The 22340-nt window shown below is 36.8% G+C and overlaps 1 protein-coding gene across 1 annotated transcript in view; it reads right to left on the bottom strand.

Annotated features, from left to right (window-relative positions):
- Positions 1–22340, bottom strand: part of LOC150105975 (bridge-like lipid transfer protein family member 3B) — a 315418-nt gene that overhangs the window by 287199 nt on the left and 5879 nt on the right. The gene's annotated exons all lie outside the window — the stretch shown is intronic.

Genomic DNA, 22340 nt, shown 5'->3' on the forward strand with positions numbered 1-22340 from the left:
TTTTCTCTTTTATAAGTTATTTTGATAAACTTAAAAGCTTAGGTCATACTGAGGTGAAAGAAGTCAAATTTTTTATTTATATTTGGCAAGAGTGAACAACTAAACTGAAAGAAAAGACAAAATAAAATCATCTTACAGTGTCACATAATATTATCATTGTCATTTTACATATTTTTATTTCTGGTTTTGTTCATCTTCAACGTATAATTTTCATTCTTGTTTCTTTTTTACCATTATTCCCCCCCCACACACACACACATACACAATCCTTTATCCAAGTATAAGTAAAAAAAATTTACATGCAAAATATCTTCACAACTAGCCTACTTATATACAGAGATTGTTGATGTCACATCACTGCCTCAGTATTCCATAATGCAAAGACTTTCTTTAGGACACATTGTTATTCATTTCATTATCATATATAATGATAATGCACCATACATAAATAAATAATGAAATTTCAGCTAGATAAAAACAGGATGGAGAGTATTAATCATTATAGAGATATAGTTAAAGGCAAATTACCAAACTGCTTAAAATGAAAGATCTACAACCAGTGTATGTGTACTCCCAACAATGACCTATGGTAGAGAAACCTGGAGCCTGACAAAAAACTGGCCAGAGAAAATGAAAATAAAACAATGAAACATGGAAAGGGCCATTTGGGAAATAACACAGCAAGATAAAAAGAATAATACTTGGATAAAGAAGCAAATGAAGGTAATGGAGTTGGGCAAGACTGACAACAGACAGGCAAAGAGAACAACAGAGTGGACATCAAGAACTGATTATCAGAAACCAGGTAGATCAGCAACAGGATGGAATGAGATAGAAAGATATATGGACACTCACAGTGGAGAGATGCACAAGATCCATCAAAATGGAAGGAGCACAGAAAGGCATTTGTCCATTAGTGAACTGAAGAAAGCTGCTGTTGATGATGATTGTTATTGCATTATAGGAGGGGAAGCAACCAGTGGCGGCTTGTACATAAGCACTGCAACACTGCAGCATTCCCAAGGAGAAAATAAAATTTTGTTTGTGTTTATAAATAATAACAATGCTTACAACATTATATAAATGCAACACAACATGTTAAAGGTTACAGCTTATGTTTCGACATTGATTAAATAGTTAATAATCAGAATTGTTTGATTAACGCTTTAGATTACGAAACAAATGCATTGAGATCTAACACAGTGTTGAAATTATCACATTCAGCCAATTGCAGCTTGACTCGCCGATATTCATTTGCGCTTGTCATTGCATGTAACAAGTGAATCTGACACTGCTCGTTTGAGCAGTGTCACTACAGATAAATTGTATGCTTGCAGGCGTTATTTCTATGAGATACAAAATTTTTATTATTGGTGTGTGTTCGTGGTGAGGGCGAAATATTTTTAATAAAGCAATTTTTTTAATATGCAAATTTATTTATTAATAAATTGTTACTGATTAGGAAAAAATAATTTTTTAAAAAATTTTATTTTGTATACGCAGCACCCCAACTTAAAATTTTCACCATGCTGCCACTGGAAGCAGCAAGAAGAAAAAGGAATAAAATGTCAGACCCCAAATCAGTTCAAATTAAACAGCAATAAACTGAAGAATGCTGAAAATGACAAGTGTCCTAACTAAAGAATCCTGAAATTTATCTGGGTATGAAAACTTCAAGAATGCTGTGGATTCACATACTTTTTTTTTTTTTTTTGGTTAATTAACTATGGGTTTTTAGGTGTTTATGGGTGAGAGTTGCTATAGTAGTTGCGTGCTTGCAGTGTTTATAGTATGTGTATATATATGCTTGTCTTTTCCAGTTTTCTTACAGTCTTTTAACAGAGATGTATACTAGCAGGCATTCAATACAAGATGGCAGCAGCATCATTTATTCATGAATTAAATTTTGATTTTAGTTTTGTGAAATGTGAGGTGTGCAACATATACTCAGATTATGCAGATAAGATATAGGTTTTAAAGTGGATGGAAGGAGTGTGAGCACAGTGTGACTTGAAAGTGGAATTTGTGAATGGTGAAGTATTGGTGACTGAGGGAGAGAGAGTAGGAAGGATGCCACCAACAGAGAAGAATGATCATATGGATTTGATGAAGGAAGTGATTAAGAAGGTACAAGTTTCACAGAACAAGAGATGTGCAGAATTAGAGCAAGGGACCATGATTAAATTAAGGAAGCTAATTGGTGATGCAATGGCTTATCAACTGAAGGGCAGAGAAATTAGCATTTCTCTTCTCACATCTTCAATTGCCTGGATCTTGGCTGAAATCAGTTACTTATGGCAGTGTCTGAATGTATTCCTAAGACTGGGAGGATAAAAAAAGTAGGGATGAAATGGATGAATCGTGGATTCATCCATTTCACCTTCATAATAATGTCCTCGCTTTAAAAAAGAGAGGACATTATTGAGGAGTTAATAAAGAAAAGTACCCTTCAGCAGTAAGGCAAACATAAGGTACAGGCTAGGAAGGTAACAAGTAGTGAAGAGAGAGAAACTGGCTGAAGCTATAAAGCAAAACCCTAGAGAATTCTACAGTTATGTCACTAGCAAAAGAAAGTGTGACTAACTTTAGTTGGAGATGGAACATAGGTCACATCTGCTTAAGATGTATGTTTCATTAGTCTATTTTATGTAGAGGGAATGGTAGGAATGGGGTTGAATAACAATAGGAAGGACAGAAGACATTTCCCATTCTTTAACTATCAATTAAGGAATGGGAAGTGTTTAGAATATTAAATAACATAAATGTTAATAAGGATATGGAAATGAATATGATATCGCCATATATTACAGAAATGTGTGAAAGAGCTGGCAGTGCCCTTGGCTTGGTTATTCGAGGAGCCTGACAACAGGAACAGTGTCAGAAGAGTGGATAGAAAAAAAAAAAAACAGTGCAAAAACATAAGGAGTATCCAAGTCAGCAGTGTCTAACTAAAGGGTAGTTGGTAAGGGATTATTACAGAATATAGTTAGAGGCATAATACAAATCTGTATTGATGAAAATGGAATCTTTTGAGAGAGTAGCATGTTTAAGAGGATTCTTGCTTTAGTAACTTGATTACATTTTATAATAGGATACACTCGTGTACTGGACAGCAGAGATGCTCATACAGTTATTTATCTGGATTTTGCAAAAGCATTTGATGATAAACTATGCTTGAAATTGAGCAGGATGGGAATAGGTAGTCAGTTGGCCAAAAAAGGAAGAAGATGAGACAGATATATAAGGTTCTGCTCTTGGAGTTCAGGGTGTGAGAGGAGATATTCAATTGTTTGCTGATGATAGTAAATTAGGAAAAGCAGTGTCAGGAAATTTTGATGTTCTGTTGTTGCAACAGGATTTGAATAGGTTGGTGCTTTGGGATGAATAATGGAGATGTCACTTCAGTGTTGCTAAGTATAAGTAAACACACCTCTTATAGATTAATTCATTACCATACATTATTCATTTCTCTTTGCCATTCTACCATATTATCACTTGCCAGACATTTCTCTATAATCATTCTGGCTTATACGCTGGTTATTCATATATGTTAATTAGAATAACTTTTAATTAATATTTCTAATATTTTAGAAATATTAGAGTCAAACTCCCATCATCAGGGAACAATGAACAAATTGATGTGTGCATACAAGCACTACATAAGGTAAGTATGACCGAAGCAGAACAAAAAAAAGGTAAATCTAAAGTCCAAAACAGTGTTCCCTAGTGGGGCTGGGATGGGTGTTCTGGGCTGTTGGGCTGATGCTCTCAGAACAAGTGCTTCCCAGATTCGAGGAAGTTTCATACAACCAAATTTGTTTAGGTAGAATTTAAGATTTTAAAATTCTTTTTAATTTATTTAATAAAATTAAATAAATTAAAAAAATAAAATAAAATTCTTAGAATTTAAGACCTTAAGATTCTGAGAAAAGTCTTTTATATTTAAATTTGCTCCTGTGGAATAAGATGGCCTTTCTCTATCGTAAAACTTATGGTAGATGTCCAAGGCATAATCAGTAGTGTAGGGTGGAACCAGATGCAACTCTCTTTGCTCTGTGGCCAAAGGCAGGATAGTCAACAATAAGAATTGCACCTTATTCACATGATTTGAATTTCACACTCTAAATACAATGCTCTTTTATAAGATTTAAAAAAAAAAAAAAAAAAAAAAACACTGAAATTTCAGTCTGCTGAAATGGATAAACTAAAGATGTTATCATTAATACAAGTAGAAAAAAAAATGGCAGCTTTTATAGGGAAAACCATCTTGCATGCTACATATAAATTAGAAAAAATGGGTTACGCAAATATTCTAGTAAAAATAGGCATAATCTTCATTCAAGTGTTCACAATATGCCTGAGGTTGCTATATCGATGAATATACAAGCAAGCATGCCACCTACAAAACAGCACCATGTGTGCTTATCAACAAAAGCAGTAGAGCATGAACCATGCAAATAACTAGGAGTGGTTAAGGCATTAACAAGCTAGAGTAAGCAACTAGTTTTGTTATAAAATACTAGGAAATGAGAAAGTAGAGCGATCAAAAAACTGTATACCTGAATAAATACTGAGAACTTTAATGTATAAAAATTTTAAATTATCCTTTAACAGACATGAAAGTTTTGCTCAAGTGGAATAATAAATTTACTTTAACAGAAAAACATAATATAAAATTTTCATTTTAATAGTTTTTTAATTTACTAATGAAAGCTTCACCAACACACAAAAGTCCACAAATATTTGTGGTAAACTAGTATTGTAGTATCAGCTTTTGAAATTTCATAAGTATAAAATACAATGTTTTTTGGGGAAAGGAAAGAGATTTTTTGCCTTAAGCACACACACACATACCTTTCTTTACCATTTGTTTATCCTGTAATTATTTTTATATACCATATATTTAATAAATGAAAAAGAAAATATAACCTACAGCTCATTCCTTTTGAACTCCATTTCCTTCTTCAGCTCTATGATGCAACCTGAGATGCACAAATTTAAAAATCTGGTTTCATTCTATTTTACAATATGCAAGCACATGAAAGGCAAACTCATGGTACTACCATGTTACAGATTTTGCAACCTCTCATATGTGGAATTGTGTGTATGTATATATATATATATGTGTGTGTGTGTGTGTGTATATATATATATGCATGTATAAAAGGCATAATCCTAGTCTTAATTGGTACCCTCTGTGGGAATGCTAAAGTGACCTTGAATGGTGAGCTGATGATCTCATAAAAAAGTCTTCAATTTTTAATAGCATGAGACCCATTCTTATTTACGTTAGGAAATAGTTAGCTGTAAGATTACAAAAACAGTTTCTCAAATTTAAATCTGCATCTGTATAATAAAGTTGTTCTCTCAGTGATTAAGATATTCCATATCAATAGCAGTCTATAACCACCCACTTTGTAGCCATAGCATGAACTCTCAATGCATTTTTCATCTTTGTCCAAGTGAATATTGGTAATTCTTCAAGTTTGGTCTGCTTATGTCAATTTACAAGAGTAGGAAATCCTATAGATGCCAAGATGATGTAATGGCATCTTTCAATAGCTTTTCTTTGATGAGACTTGGAGGCATGAATGTTATCTTTTAAGAACTAATGCTACTTTTTCTGATGTACAGAATGACAGATTTTTGGGAAAGGGATCCACAGTGTTTTGTGGATTCTGTTGAGTGGGTGTATGTGTGAGAAAGAGAGAGAAGCAATAAGCTAAGATTTAGCTATATTAACAAATTGCTTTAATATCTATACTACTGGAAGAGAAAGGGTAGTGTAAAAGATGAATGTACCTAATGGTGTTGATAAATTCTTCATACAAAGAAAAAATAGATTTATAGGACAGAGGACACCTAGTGACAAGAAAGAGAATTGTTCTCTTTTACTATAAAATTGATCTAAGGGTGCTAACTGTTAAAGTATAAAAACATTTCTAAGATGTCAATTCCAAGTGGACAAATGGAGACTATACAACAGAGTAACTATATGGTGAGTTTGTGTAGAATGGGTGGGAGGTATCTGAGGCACTTTTTTCAAAATATTTCATGAATAGATTGGTGATGGTGTAGGAGTGGGGGGAAGGCTAGAGGGGATGGTGAAAGTGAACAGCAATATATCAAGGGGATTCTGAATTAGTTCTGTGGTTTCTTTTAGGGGATACATTTGTGAAAAATGGATATACCAAAACTGATCATAACATTATTTTTGAAGATGTGACCAAGTGATGAGCCCCAAGTGCTGAAGTTAAGTGAAGAAGGAAAGAGATATGGGATGATAATGAACATTGAAAATATTAAAATCATAAAATTCAGAGAGCAGAGGATAAAGAACAAATAAACGTTGACAGGCATCAGCTGGAAGAGATTAGGAGCTTCACATACTCAGGGAGCAATATGATGCATGCTTAAGACTGTAAAAAAAAACAAGATCTTGGATAACAGATGTGAACACAAGCCAACTGACAATGGATAATACTAAGTTTAGTTCAATCCTTTATCCAAGTGTGAGCAAACAAAGTTTGCTCACACTTGGATAAAGGATTGAACAACTTCAATTGTTCTGTAACAACTTCTAAATAGCACAATTGTTTTCTTCAATCTAATCCTGTGTGAAGGGTTATCCAAAGCTTGGTCTGCCAGTCCTGACTTGCCATACAGAATTTTTTTTTGTATGGCAAAATACATAAAATACTACATAGCTCCATTACCCCTCCCTCCCTTAATACAAAGGAACACAACATTACCATTTCTATTCCCTATGGCAAAGATACATCAGAAAAGATAGCCAAAATACTGATGAAACATGCCATTCACACCACATTCAGATCTCATGTTAAACTAACAACCCTGATCTGCTTGTCTAAGCATAAACTTCATCCTTCAGCACATCCTGCGACTGTAATTTGGCCTACTATGGGCAAACAGGAAGATCAGTTAACATCTGCCTAGAAGAACATAAAAAATACATTCGCTACTATTACTAAGGCAAGTCATAGCATAGACGTATTGTCAGCTATCAGAAAGGTGGCAAAATATTCTGAAGGCTAATGAAAAAGTTTAGAAATTATTATTATGATCATTATATGGGCACCTTCATGGAGTTCGAAGACTCATCACGGGAGACCCAATCTATCCACACAATCCATCATACCCCTCCTTCAACCCATTAACAGACAAGGCACTCACAACTGACTCTGGCAACCAATTCCACTCATTCACAACTCTCAAAGCAAAAAATCTAGTCCTCACAGTTAAATAAAGGTGTGGTTAGTAAACTTCCAGGGATGACCCCTTGTTCTGGTCCCTCTAGACAAGTGCTGATACATTTCCCCTGCATGTATTCCCTGTATTTCCCTTACATATTATGGTGACTCTATAATAAAACATGCTATTGACGAGCAGTGAAAATTAAGAATATAAAGGAAGCAATTAAAAAACAGAAAAGTAAATGAGATTGTAATTGTAGTAGATACGACTTAACTAGCGATAAGTTCAGTATGAGAGAGGACATGAAAGGGTTGTTGGAAGAGGTGAGAGTGAAAAGTGAGAAAGTGAAAATCATCAGTATTTTACCTCGATATGATAAAAAATGAATTAAGAAGGGCAAATGATTGATGGCAAACGATTCGATGTGTAGGCTGTGCAGAAGGAATGGATGTGAGTTTTTGGATGTGTGGAGTGGGCTTGAGGGAAGATTGGATTTGTATAAGAGGGATGGCCTACACCTGAATGCATTTGGTATCAGGAGTCCAGAAAAACTAATAACAGGTATGAGACCTAACACAGAAAGCCAGGGAAACTAAATTATAAAGGAAAGAATGGTGAGAAAGTGAGTGTAAGAACGACAATGTTGTATAACTGTAGATATTAAATCCAGCATTAATTCAAAGCCGAATATAGAAACTATAAAAGTTTCGTATGAAATTTGACCAGAGAATACACTCACTAGCATTTCATTTCATGAAACTTTTATAGCTTCTATATTCGGCTTGGAAATAATGCTGGATTTAATATCCACTTATTTTTTATAATTTTTGCATCACCGAAATGAAGCCTTTTGGCTCTTTATTTTAGTAAATACTTTTATGCACCAAATGAGAGCTCGCTTATGACAAATATACCTCTCCAACGTTTCAAGTCCCTTAGTACTGAAAGAGAGTTTTTGCTCTCTTAGGTTTATGCCTGGTCTCTGACGAAAACCAACCAGTTTGAAACAGCTATCAGGCCATTGAAACCTTATCAAATTGGGCCAACAGGAGGGGAATATATGGATGCTTGAGCATAGCGATCATCTCTCCTATAAGGTCCGGTTAGGGCAACTCATAAATGCTGGCGAGTGTATTCCACGTAAGCTCTCTGGTCAAATTTCATACGAAACTTTTATAGTTTTTATATTTGGCTTTGAAATAATGCTGGATTTAATATCCACTTAATTTTTATAATTTTTGCATTGCAGTGAAGCCTTTTGGCTCTTTATTTTAGTTATATAACTGTGTTAATGACAGGAATGGGCTTTGTTGTGGAAATGTTGACGAGGAAAGAACGATTTCAACTTTGTATTCATCTAGTTCAGACCCATCAAACGTGTGCAAAGTTGTCTACATGTATAAGGCACTAGAGAAGAATAGAGATCTGCAAGTTCTCCATGGAGTGTCATGGAGACTGCAGACAAAATTATACAGAAGAACATGCAGGTAGATTATTCTGTCTGTACATGAATGCTAGGAGTATTGGAAACAAAGGGGTAGGGTTTGCTGCCTTAGTCAATATGTTAGGACAATAGGCATTAGTGAGACCAGGCTATCAGAATCAGACATACTAACTAGTATCGAGTGTAAAGGGTACAATATTTTTAGGAAGGATAGAGAGGACAGGAGAGGGCGTGCTGCTAATGATATCGGATAACTTGAATCCAGTTAGAGTTGAGACTACTAAGAGTATTTCATGTGGCAGTTAGTTTGAAGCCATCTGGTGTGAGGCAGAATCTAACAAGATCACTTATGTAATGGGGTGTTGTTAAAGATCTGGTGGATCGGTTGCTAGTGATGAAGAAATGCATCACCAAATAAACAAGATGAGCGTGAAAAGAGTAATCATAATGGGAGACTTTAATTATCCAAATATTCATTGCGTAGCAGCAAAATCTCATGAGAAGAATGAAAATGTTTTATTGAGCTGTTGCAAGACAACTTCCTCAAGCAGCATGTGACAGGAGGAACTCCAGGTCAAAGAGTGTTAGATCTGATTATAGCATCAGAGGGCATTTCAGTTAAAGATTAACTATTCTGCCTCCAGTTGGTGACAGTTATTTATTTAGCGTTTGGCTAAGAAGAATACATGCATATGCTACCACACACAAAAAAAAAACCACATACAAGACAACAAAATGCATAAAAGAATAGAATAGTGTGAAGTGACACTGTAGTCATATATACATATAAAAATATACAAATAAGCATAAAATTAAAACTGAATGTCTAAGTTCGACAACCAGTCAACAGCATCAGTGGAAACTGTTATAAAGTCAGATACTAGTTCCATGAAGGCTCTGTGAGGACAGTCAAATGTGATATGTTGTATAGTTTGGTTATCCTCACCACAGTCACAAGATGAGTTTGGTCTTATTCCCCAAGTAAATAAGGAAGCTCTGCACCTACCATGGTTGGTGCGAACCCTATTTAGGGAGGTCCATATTTTTCGATGTAGGTTGAATCCTGATGGAGGGCTGTTTGGGTTAAAGACAGTCTGCCAGATTACCGGGGCTTTGGCAGTCCATTCTGTCTGCCTCAGTGACAAATTGTTGTGCCGTTATAATAGTTAGGTGTCTTGACTTAAGCCTCTGTGATATAAAGCTGTCAATATCAGAGTGTATAGGAAGCAGTGGGTTCTGGTATATTTTGTTATATTCACAAATCAGGTTGTCTTGGGGTTGTAGTTGTGGTGGTTGTATGTGGCTCAGAACTGGTAGCCAATATGATGGCGTAGTCTTTATTGTTCCAGAAATGATATGCATTGTCTGATTCAACACAGTATCAATTAATTTAACATGTGCACTGTTCATCCAGCAGCTGAGCAGTATTCAGCAGTTGAGTAGACGAGGCCCAGAGCAGATGTTCTTAATGTGGGAGCGCAAGCCCCCTAGTTGTTCCAGCAAGTTTATGCAGTATGTTATTTCTAGTTCTGAGTTTGGCAGCAATATTCGAGAGATGTCTATTAAAGGAGAGGGTTCTGTTCAGGGTTATGCCCAGATACTTTGGATTAAAATTGATGGTAGTATGTTCCCATTTAGTAGTACTCTTAAGATGTCTCGTGTCATGCTATTGTTCAAATGGAAACAGAATGTTTCAGTCTTGGTGGTACTGGGAATAAGATGCCACTTCTCAAAGAAGTGGTTTAGCTCCTCTAGGTCACTAGTTAGTACGTGCTCTATATTACAGAAGTTCTGGTGTTGAAAATGTGATGCATAAATCATCAGCATATTATGAGTTTTCTAGACGTTGTCCTTGGAAGGTCAGAAATATACAAACTGAAAAGAAGAAGGGCCAGAACTGACCCTTGTTGGAGTCCATTGTTAAGTGTTCTTGGCTTGCTCATATAGATATCTAGAACTACCTGTATTGTTCTATTAGATAGAATAGTGTTGATCAGATGGATCATTTTTTTACATTTAAGTATTTTAAGGAGCTTGTAGATCATGCTGTTCCTCCATACAGTGTCATATGCAGCCGTCAAGTCTATAAAGACTGCACCAGTTTTAAGGCATTTTTCGAAACCAGGTTCTAGGACCAAAACTTGATCTTCACAGTTGCGCCCTGGCTTGAAACTGGCCTGTTCGTGAGGGAGTCACTTCCCAAGTATTCACTTGGGAAGTGACTAAGTTTATATATGTTCCATTCAGAAAAGGTTACATGCTAAACTACAAAGCAGGAAATTATGATCAACCAAGGAGTATACCGAGTTCAGTGGAATGGAATCAATTGATGGATGGGAAGAATATCGCCAGTGCATGGGAAGCATTTAAGCAATATTTAAATGATGCAATATCAGAGTGTGTCCCAAAAGTTTGAAGAATAAATAGGGTAGGAGTCAAATGGATGTGTAATCTTAGCAAGAAATTCGTAAGAAAAGGATGATGTGGAAGAAATACCGTGTGCATTAAGAAAATTATAAGCAGCAGGCTAGAATAGTCACAACTGTAGTATGGAAAGTAAAGTCTGAGTATGAAAAGAAACTGGCTCTATGTGCTAAAGAGAACCCACAAGAATTATATCGATATGCTGCAAGTAAAAGAAAGAATGAATATCAAAGAATAACTCTTTTAAATCCAGATGGCATGAGGATTACATATGCAGAAGAGGTTGTTCAACTAATGAGTGCCCATTTTGTTAACACGTTCACTGCCACGCTACTTCAGCATAGTCTGTTCCCGTATGCCGAGCAATTTCACTTCTTCAAGGTCAGTACGGTAATCTCGTTGCCAGCGGTAAGCATCATATGAGTATACTCGTAGCTGGCTTGTGCAGAGCATATACCATCTATGAGAATACACAGTTTTGATGCTAGTTCCACAAGCCAAGCATTTTCACTTCTTCAAGGTCAGTACAGTAATCTCGTTGCCGGCGGTAAGCGTCATACGAGTATACTCGTAGCTGGCTTGTGTGGCTGGTTTACCAACTACGAGTATACTCGTAGTTGGCAGCGAATGTGTTAAAAGCTATTGTTATGTCGTTGGTTTTCCATAAATTCATTACTATCATCTTTCCTGTGCCAACTAAGAATAAATCTCTAAACTATCTCTCTGAGACCCATTTCCCTTTTCAAGCTCTGATGATATTTGTCTGTTTTAGCAGTCAGAGTAGTAGAGTCATTGTAGAGCTTCAAGACAGAAAATTCTTGTCCAAAGAAACCTTCCCAGAGGTCAAGTGTTACCTAACCTTATTAAAAGAATTAAGTAGCTTAAAGTAATCTTAGCATACAGTCATGGCCTAAATGCTCTTAACTTCGTTTATATTCCCCTTATGCATAGGTCTGTGGATTTATGAGTGGTAAAATCAGTCTCATGCTCAGATAAAACTCAGACTTACATAGAAAACATGTTTATTAAATGGTCAAAGAGATTACAATTAAGTTTAACATGTCAAAGGGTAATCACATTTTTATCATTACTAAATCACTAGTTAAGCAAGTAAGAAATGTTCAAACTGACAAGCATGCTATTCACATATCATGGGTAAATTAAATCCACACATAGCACAAAACATAAGTCAACTTCTAAACTAAATTTTCTGTCATTTTACTCCTTCACATTAGATTAGGAACCACATAATCATAAGTTCTCAGACTACCAGTCAAATACAGACAATAAATCATTGCACATAGTCACTATAAAGTTCTCTTTCCTCCTAGTCAAAATTCTTGTTCCTTCTTTCATCTAAAACTAATTATTACATAGGTAAAAGAAAAGGTTTTAGTACTTTACCACTTTGACGTGATGATATCGTGATTCTTTCATCCGTCCTTTGTTTGGGGACATCCTTCTGCTACGGTAAGTTGCCTCCACGCAGAAGTCATGTGCTAGTCACAAATTGGGCATTTTTCTTTGCTGGACACATGCTCATCTCATGGTTTGCTGTCGTTAGCTCGCCATCAAGGGGAATCCTTTGCTATCTCACATCGGTAAAACCTTTACCGATGGCCCAAATTGGAAAACTGCCGTCATCTTGAATATAGCCTTGTCTGAATCATGTCAGCCAGCAACAGGGAAAGGTTGTGGCTCGTCGTTGTCAAGCATCCTTCCAATCATCAGCATTGCTGGTTCACACCAGAGCACAGGAACAAGCAACAACAAGAAAGCAAACAAAAAAAAAAAAAAACAAGCGAAAGAGATTCAAACATGCCTGAACTTGCTTTTATCCTCCTTTATAGCACCCTCTTTCCGCCTTCGAATCTTATTCACGGCGCCTCCCTATTCACTCTTACGAAGTAGCGTCACACTTCTGCTCCATGATGAGCGCTCTTTTCGTGGAAGGCGAATTCCGTTCGCTTTCCACGAATGCCTCTACCTCAGGGTTTACGTCATCGGCGGAGATCAGGAAGCAACCTTTGGACTTTTATTAGCACTTAGATACACGTTCTTGTATAAAGCACAATTTAACATTAAAGCTTTAAACAATACATTTATGTTTAAATATGCCATTTTTTCTAATTTTCATTTTCTAAAGAAAATGTGACATGTTCTCTCATATAAAATTCTTACTTTGCCAACAGTACAAGTATTTTTTTACTTAGTATTGTGTTTTAGTTAAATCTTGAATGAATGATTCTTTTCTTGAAAGAGTCCTCATTCAAGAATTAAGAAAGAATTAACAAAGCCCCCCCTTTTTTTTCTAAAAATTTTCCTTTTAGTTTTCCCTCTTTTCACTGGAGATGACTCTTCCATTTTGTCTGGGACTTAAATCAAACCTTCGCCTGGGCTAGGATGCATTCTCTGAGTCCTCAGCAATTACTTGGCATATGCAAACAGCTTGGTTTTGCTCATTCTGCCTTTTCTGAAATGTACAAGTGCCACTGACGTGGTCATCTTCTGTTGCCTCTTCGTAGGTGTTATTCTGTTTCTCACATGTGGTTTGCTTATTATCTGACTCCTTGACTTCATCAGTACTTCTAGTATTAGGTTTCTCATTCTCCTGTGATGAGGCAATCTCATTAGATCTTGACTGAGTGTCAGCCATGTGGTTCTCCCTTTCCTTAGTCCATTTGGCATCCCCTAAACACTGAGGTTTGCTGTTCAGAGGGCTGCCTCCCTTACCTTGATCCCTAGAGTTCTGATTTATTACAGTGAAATTCCATCTTCCAAGGAATCAAATCTCCTCTCTGGAGTAGTCGCATGAGAAACCATACCTTCTCAAGAAATCCTCCCCTACTATTACCCCTATTTGAGAGAGTGAGTTCTTGGGTGAAACCAAAAAGTTATGCCATACATAAAAGCCAAACTCCGGCAGTCCCACTCTCAGTCTTACTAATTTAGTGGCATGTGCTGTGGAGGGGGGGATATCCCTAAGAGTGTTGGGGTTTCTCAGTCACTTAATTCTTCCTTACTGGAAGAATTAAGCGACTGAGAGGCCCAGTTCCTTGAAGATACCTCTCAGAGATTATGGAAGCTTGGGAACCAGTCAATGATTGCCTTGAAATCCTTTCTGCACATTCTTGCATTTACTGCCATTCCAGGGAAATGTCTTTTGCCATGTTGCCCTCCCCCCTTTTCAAATGGTCTAGCACAAACATGTGATGATGTTTCTGGTAGATACCTTGTTCTTGAGCTTCCTGGTGTAACAAAATAGTCTCGGGCAATAAGTCCTAATTTGTTGCAAATGCAGCACCTAGGAATTTCTCGGCAGTAACCTCTTTTACCCTCTCCGTCCAAGGACAAAGGAGAGTTCGTTCCACACTTGGTAGACATCTCTGTCAACTTCTTCATCATGGAATCCATTCTCTCTAGCATTGGTTGTTGCAACCTTTCTACTTCTCTATGAATAATCTTTGTTATTTTATCTTCCTGAAAGGCAGGAGATTCTTGATCCTTGGGAGGACCCAATGTCAATTGACTAATGACAGAATCAAGATGCTCTATAAGTGGCTGTTGTAACTTTTCCACCTCCTGCATGACCAAGGAGCGAACCTCGCCAAAATCACAGGCACCAACTGCAACACTAGAAACTGACTCAGTTTTATTTCCTTCATTACCTCTCTGCACCTTCTGTTTCTCATTCCTTTCCAACCCCTCCATTACAGGATTGGGATCGCTGATAGTATCTCTACTTTCTTTAACGACATTAACTGGGCCCACCGTAGCTGTGAGACAAATATCCCCAAGCAGCTGTTCTCTATCTTTTTACTGCTTCATAACAGCTCTTCAGACTGGTTATCCCTTTTTCAAATGCTGTTTCCCTCAGTTCTTGCCTTAAACCAATTCTGAAATGCTGAAAAACAGTCCAATCTATGTGATGTTTCTCCTCGTCAGACACACTCATGGTACTAGCAAGGGTAAGCAGCCTGTTATAAAAATCAGAGACGCTTTCCTTTTCTTTTTGTACCATACTTTGAAGTTTCCAAAGTATGACCTAACCAAAGGTTAGGTCATACGTTTTTCGCTCTTCAAAATTGGGAAATGAGGATTTGCTAAACCTCTGGTAATCCAAAGTTTCCTTTAGGATTGGTGAAGAGTAAAAGAAGCTTTTTGCTCTTCCAACTAGCTTACTACGAAGCAAGATAAGCCGTTGGAAGTCACTCCATCGCCCAATCCTCCTAAGCTCTTCAATATAATCAAAGAACGCCTTCACATCATCTGTGTCTTCTCCGGATAACTGAGGAAAGATCTGTTGGGGATTTATGGTCTTAAAGAATTCCGAGTCGTTTAACTCGGAGCTAGACGGAAGAGACATACTTGTACTTTTAGCTTACACTGTTACACAAAAGTCAGTTTTCAAAGTTCCCTTCCAAACTTTTCCTCATTGCTGTGCATGAGACTAAGACCAACTGACTGTGCTTGATCCAATTCCTTTATTTTATGGATCAAACACATCCTGTCGGCTGCACCACTGTTATGTCATATCAGTTTTCAAAGTTCCCTTCCAAACTTTTCCTGATTGCTGTGCATGAGACTAAGACCACCTGACTGTGCTTGATCCAATTCGTTTATTTTATGGGTCAAACACATCCTGTAGGCTGCGCCATTGCTATGTCGTTGGTTTTCCATAAATTTACTACTATTATCTTTCCTGTGCCAACTAAGAATAAATCTCTAAACTATCTCTCTTGGACCCATTTCCCTTTTCAAGCTCTGATGATATTTGTTTGTTTTAGCTGTGCCAGTCAGAGCTTTAGGACAGAAAATTCTTGTCCAAAGAAACCTTCCCGGAGGTCAAGTGTCACCTAACTTTATTAAAAGAATTAAGTAGCTTAAATTAATCTTAGCGTACAGTCCGACTCATGTTAGTCAGCAACGGGGAAAGGCTACAGCTCGTCGTTGTCAAGCTTCCTTCCGATCATCAGCATCGCTGATCCGTGAACAGGCAACAGGCAACAACAAGGCAAAAAAACAAGCGAGAGAGATTCAAACATGCCTGAACTCACTTTTATCCTCCTTCATAGCATCCTCTTTCCACCTTCAAATCTTATTCACGGTGCCTCCCTATTCGCTCTTACGAAGTGGCATCAGATTTCTGCTCCTCGATGAGTGCTCTTTTCGTAGAATGCGAATTCCGTTCGCTTTCCACGAATGTCTAAAGAAAATGTGACATGTTCTCTCATATAATATTCTTACTTTGCCAACAGTACAAGTATTTTCTTACTTAGTATTGTGTCTTAGTTAAATCTTGAATGAATGATTCTTTTCTTGAAAGAGTCCTCATTCAAGATCTAACACTATCAACCTGGCATACACAACATTGAGCTCACCATTACCTCTTCACTGGATGAAGAAATTCAGGTGGATGAGGTATTAGAACTGTTGCACAAACTGAATAAGAATTCGGTAATAGGGACTGATGGGATATCAGCACATGTGTGCTAAAAGAGTGTTCAGCTGAACTGGCTATTCCTTTCACCAGGCTGTTTAACATGAGTCTCAGAACAGGGACGATTTTGCAGGAATATAAAGAATGTATGGTAATTCCATTGCATAAGGGTGGTGCAAAGACTGACGTATCCAACTATCAACTAATTGGTATCTCAGAAGTGGTGGTGAAGAATTTGGAAAAACTGGTTAGGGCTCACATTAAGAAATTGGTTGACAGTGAATCTCTACTTCACAATGAACAGCATGGGTTTAATAAGGGAACGTCATGTTTTAGCAACTTGCTCACATTCTATAACAATGTTACCATTGAACTAGACAAGGGGAATGAATACACAATGATAATTTTGGATTTTGCTAAGGCTTTTGACAGAATACAGCATGGTAGACTATTTAAATCGGAGAATATAGCTTTGGATAAGAATGATGACTGACTGAAAGATATCAAAAAGTTGTATATGGAGATATGAGTAGGGATCCCAGATACATTGGAAAAAAATACGGGACACTTATGACTGAGGATGAAAGTTTAGTATGTGCATCCATCACATATGGCAGTCTTACAAAATGATTCTAACTTTCCAAGTATGTGCGTGGTAAGGTTTACTATGCACACACTTTATTAAGTATAAGTAAACAAATAGTAAATCCAATTGTTAGGCTGCATATTTTCATTAAGCCACTTTAAGTTGCCTTCAAATGTCTTACTATTATAGATACAAAATAGATTGTTAATATGTCAATATCACTGCACCCACCAAAATGTCAATGCACATGCACACTGTTCTAACAAACTTATCATTGTTACAGTGTTGCCATCACTCGTCTTGAGAAAATAACAACGCATCTAAGTTCCCTGTAATGACAGAGAGCGATGTTTGTAATAGAATAGAAATTGTAACTCATCAATTTTGTTATTCAGTCTTGAACTCTAAAATACGGAACAAAAAGTTGTCCTGAAGTTTTCTCGGGATGCATTAGCCAAAAACGGGACGTCTGGGATCCCTAGATATGAGTTTGCAATATTTAAAGTAACACCACAAGGATCAATGCTTGGTCCACTGTTATTCAATCTATATATTAATGATATTGGGAAGGATTTGAAAAGCGACATACAGCTATTTGCTGATAATGTAAAGGTAGGTGGGGTAATCAGGAATGTTGCTGATATGCAGTATTTGCAGAATGATTTGAATAGGCTGGAATTGTGGGCATGGGAAAATGGATAGCAGTAAATGTAAAGTTCATGCACTTCGGTGGAATTAGATATCCAATGTCTTATTATATTGGTGGGATTATTCTTGAAGAATCTGATGAGGTAAGGATCTTGGAGTGTTAGTAAACAGGAAGTTGAAATTCAGGGACCATGTAGCAAAGATTGCAAATACAACTCAAAAGATAATTGTAATGCTGAAACAAACATTCACATGTAAAGATAAGGATGTCATTTTGCCTCTTTACAAGGCCTTGATAAGACCTCACTTGGACTCTGGTGCACAGGTCTGGTATCCTAGTTTCTGTTTTGATTCTGATATATTGGAGAGAGTGCAAAGGAGAGTTTATGTATTCCTGATTATTCCATAATCAGAAATACATAAACTGATTATGGAATACATAATCAGTATTCCATAATCCTGATTATGGAATACTGATTATGAAGACAGATTGAGAATTTGTAGACTGCAGACACTAGCAAATAGGAGAAAGAGTGGTGATATGATCGAGACTTACAAACTTCTGAAAGGGTCACACAGGATTTCAGTTGATGGAATTTTTCAATTTATTGAGGGTGGGGAAAGGACAACATAGCATTCTTGGAAGCTAAGAAAGAATGCTGCTAAAAAAGGAATGAGGGCTAGATTTTTCTCACATAGAATGGTGCATGATTGGAATGGATTGCCATTGAATGTTGTAAGTGCAAGCAGTGTGAATGAATTCAAGAATAAGTATGATAGCTGGTGCGTGTAGTATGTGGCCACCCTTGATGAGTCCCTGACTCCCTGGAAATCTCTCTTAATAATAATAATAATGATCCTATAAAATCCTTTAAGCAACTTAAATGTTTCTATCGTATCCCCTCTTTTTCTCCTATCAACAAACTATTGCAATCTATACACCTTCAATCTATCCTCAAAGGGAACATTTCACAGGACACTCACCTCTGAATCCTGGAGGAAAAAGTACTATGAAAGGAATCAGAAATGATAAAGGTGCATGAAAACTGAAGATAATGATATTCTTGATGTCTGGAGTAATTACTTTGAAAGACTGCTAAATGAAACAAGCAATGTAAGCATGATGGTAGAAAACTCCCAACAGGAATACATAGGCATACTTGAAGTAGAAAAGGCATCAAAACCCTAAAATGTGGAAATGTTCAAATATGGAGGTATAAAAGTTTTTCAGTGGATGATGCATTGCATAATTCTGAAGGCCTGGTCAGAAGCTCGAATTGCAGAGGATTGCAGCAGAGCTCTCATAACACCCATCTATAAAAAGAAAAAGGAAAATAAAACAGAATATCAGAATTACAGAGAAATGGCTAAGGAAAATTGTGCAAGGGAAGCTGGGTAAAGAACAAACTGGATTCAGGCTAAATAGAGGTTGTCTGGATCATATTTTCACTTTAAGACAAATAGTTGAGAAATCTTGGGAATATAATAAGGATTTGTATTTAAGTTTTGTTGATCTGGAAAAGGCATAAGACAAGGCTCTTCAAAATGCTAGTTATATGGTGTCAATGGGGCACTATATCAAGCAGTACTTAGTCTTTATTTAAGTTGTAAGTCAGCAGTTAGAATTGAAGTACAGGAAAATGGTTTGATGTTAAATCTGGTGACAGAGAAGGATGTACATTATCCCCTCTGTTATTCATTATCTATATGGATCACATTACGGAGGAAAGTGGTATTAAACCTGATATCAAAATTGGAGATGTTAATATCAGCTCTACTTTATGCAGATGACGTTATACTTTTAAATAAATCTAGCAGAAGTTTGCAAGATTCCCTGACTAAATTGAAAAATTGTTATAATAAATTTAGTATGAAAACCAGCAATAACAAGACAAAGATGACGGAAATAGGCAGAAACATTGAAAACACCAACTACATCGTGAATGGAGAACCTATAGAACAAGTAAAATATTTCAGCTATTTAGGCACAATTTTTACTGAAGATGGCAAATTTAATATGGAAATAGACAACAGAATCAACAAAGCCAGTATGGTAGGAAGTCAGCTGAATAAATTTATATTTAATAAGAGAATATTTAGTCAAAACACTAAATCAAGTCAGTGTTCAAAACATTTTTAACTTATGTATTCCAGAGCTGGATTAGAAATAAAATACTTGATCAAAGACCAGAGACTACTGATATGAGAGTTCTGAGAAAGATTAATGGAGTGAGCAGATGGCATCAGTGGTTGTATCTCATCAAAAATAAGGATATTAGGAAAGAACTTGCCACTGTTGGCATTCAGGGCCACAGCAAAGAGCTCTGTGGGCCACAGGTGGCCTGCAGGCCATGCCTTGAAGACCCATTGTGTAGAGGTAGCCTGGTGAACACTTGTTACCACAGTGTGTTGTACCCACAGTAAAGTTTGGCGGTGGAGTAATGGTGTGGGATACATTCAGCTGGTTTGGAGTGGGACCAGTGGTCCCACTCCAAACCAGCTGAATATATCCATGGTTCCATAAAGGCAGCTCAGCACCTTGATATTCTGGATAATCAGGTGCTGCCTAAACTGGAGTTTTATGGAATGGATCCGTGTTACTATCAAGACAACAACGTCCCATGCCACAAAGCTGCGGCTGGTTATGGAATGGTATGAAGAGATGAGTGTTAAATGACTGCCCTAACCTGCACAGAATTCTGACTTCAACCCCATCAAACTCCTGTGGGACGAATTGGAGTGGTGATTGAGGTCCAGAGCAGCATGTCCTTGATCTGTCACTGAACTCAGTGCCTACTTTGATGGAGGAATAGAGACAATTTCACCTAATGTCTGCTGCAATTGGTGGAAAGCCTTCCCCAAAGGGAGCAGGAGGTAATCAAAGTCCAAGGTAGACATACTTGATATTAGGGTTTGCCTGCTGGTATTAACTGTATATCGATAAAGTGTCTGGACAATTACTGGTAGATAGTGTGTACATACATAGATACACACACACACTGCATTTTTTTTTGAGACAGTGCACAATGGTATGTCATATGTGTACAAATTATTAACAGTGACATCTGACATACAGATGAACATTTAAGAATTTGTAACATCCAGTAATTCTTTACAGATTTAAATAGTACTCAAATATGCATAATTATTTAATGAAATTTGAATTTTTCACTATGTATATTGTTCAGATATTTCCTTTATAATTTTTTTAATATTTGCTATATAAAGCTTTTATTAAAATTGTGCAGAAGGAATGATGTAGAATTTATGGATCACTGTTTGATGGAAAACAGGATTTGTACAATATGGATGAACTGCATCTGAATGGTTTTGGTGTTAGGCGTCTGGAGAAAGATTTGTTCACTGAGCATGCTGATGTACAAATTCAGGGAAAATTAAGCAATTAGGGTGAAAGCAAGTGAATTTGAATGAAGGCACCCATGAAGTGAGTGAGTGTGAGAATGACCAGGTGAGAAATCCAGTCCCTCAAGCAAAAATATTGAATAGGTTAGTCAATTCAGAAAGTAAAGGTGGGTGGGAGACTAAAGGGATGTTGCCGTTTCTATATACTAATGCCAGAAGTATCAGGAACAAGAGGGAGGAGTTTCTGGCATTGGTTAGTGCAACCTTGGCAAAACTTACAGGCATTAGTGTGATTTGGCTAATAGCAGATGATGTGGTTACAAGGATGGAATGTGAAGGGTTTAGTATTTTCAGGGAAGATAGGATGGGGGAGGAGTACTGCTGATGATAGCAGATGAATTGCAACCAAAAAGAACAGGAAATAGGCAGAAGGTTGGCTGTTCATTTGAAGCAATCTGGTGTGGGATTAAGACCAGGAAGACAAAATATACAGTTGGTTGTTGCTATAGGCCAGTTAAGAGTTCCAAGGGAGTGGAAAGAGGGCAAAATTATTCCTTTGCATAAGGATTTGAACAGTAGCAAATTATCAACCAATCAGTATCTTGGGCATGATGTTAAAAATACTAGAAAAATTAGTAAAAAAGAAAATTCTAAAATGGGTAGATAAAAATATGATACTGTATGAAAATCAACATGGCTTTGTGAAGGATCTTTCATGCCTTAATAATTTATAAACTTTTTATAATAGAGTACAGCTGAGTTGGATAAAGGAAATGTTGCACAATGATTTTACAAAGCCATTTGGCAGAATACCACACAGAACTCTGTTATGCAAATTAGAACAAACAGGGATGGATATGACACTGGTTAAGTGGATAAGAAGGTTGCTGCTGGACAGATATCAAAAAGTGATATATTGAGAGGTAGAATCAAGGCAAAAACAGGTGACTAGAGGTGTGCCACAAGGTTCAGTGCTGGGGCCATTGCTGTTTTATTTGTACATAAATGATATAGGAAATAACCCGAAAGAAATAATTCAGTTGTTTGCAGATGATGTGAAATTAGGTAGAGTAATAGTTAATCAAGACGATGTGGAGAGTTTGACGATTTAAATAGGCTGTCAGTGTGAGCAAAAGATTATGAGTGTCAGTTTAATGGGGAGAAATGTTAAGTTATGCATTTTGGGTTAAATAGATTACAAGCTGGTTAAGTGGATAAGA

The sequence above is a fragment of the Typopeltis vanoorti genome, chromosome 6 (genome assembly GCF_054136105.1).
Source record: "Typopeltis vanoorti isolate ZY-2024b chromosome 6, IOZ_Tvanoo_1.0, whole genome shotgun sequence".
Lineage (NCBI taxonomy): Eukaryota > Metazoa > Arthropoda > Arachnida > Uropygi > Thelyphonidae > Typopeltis > Typopeltis vanoorti.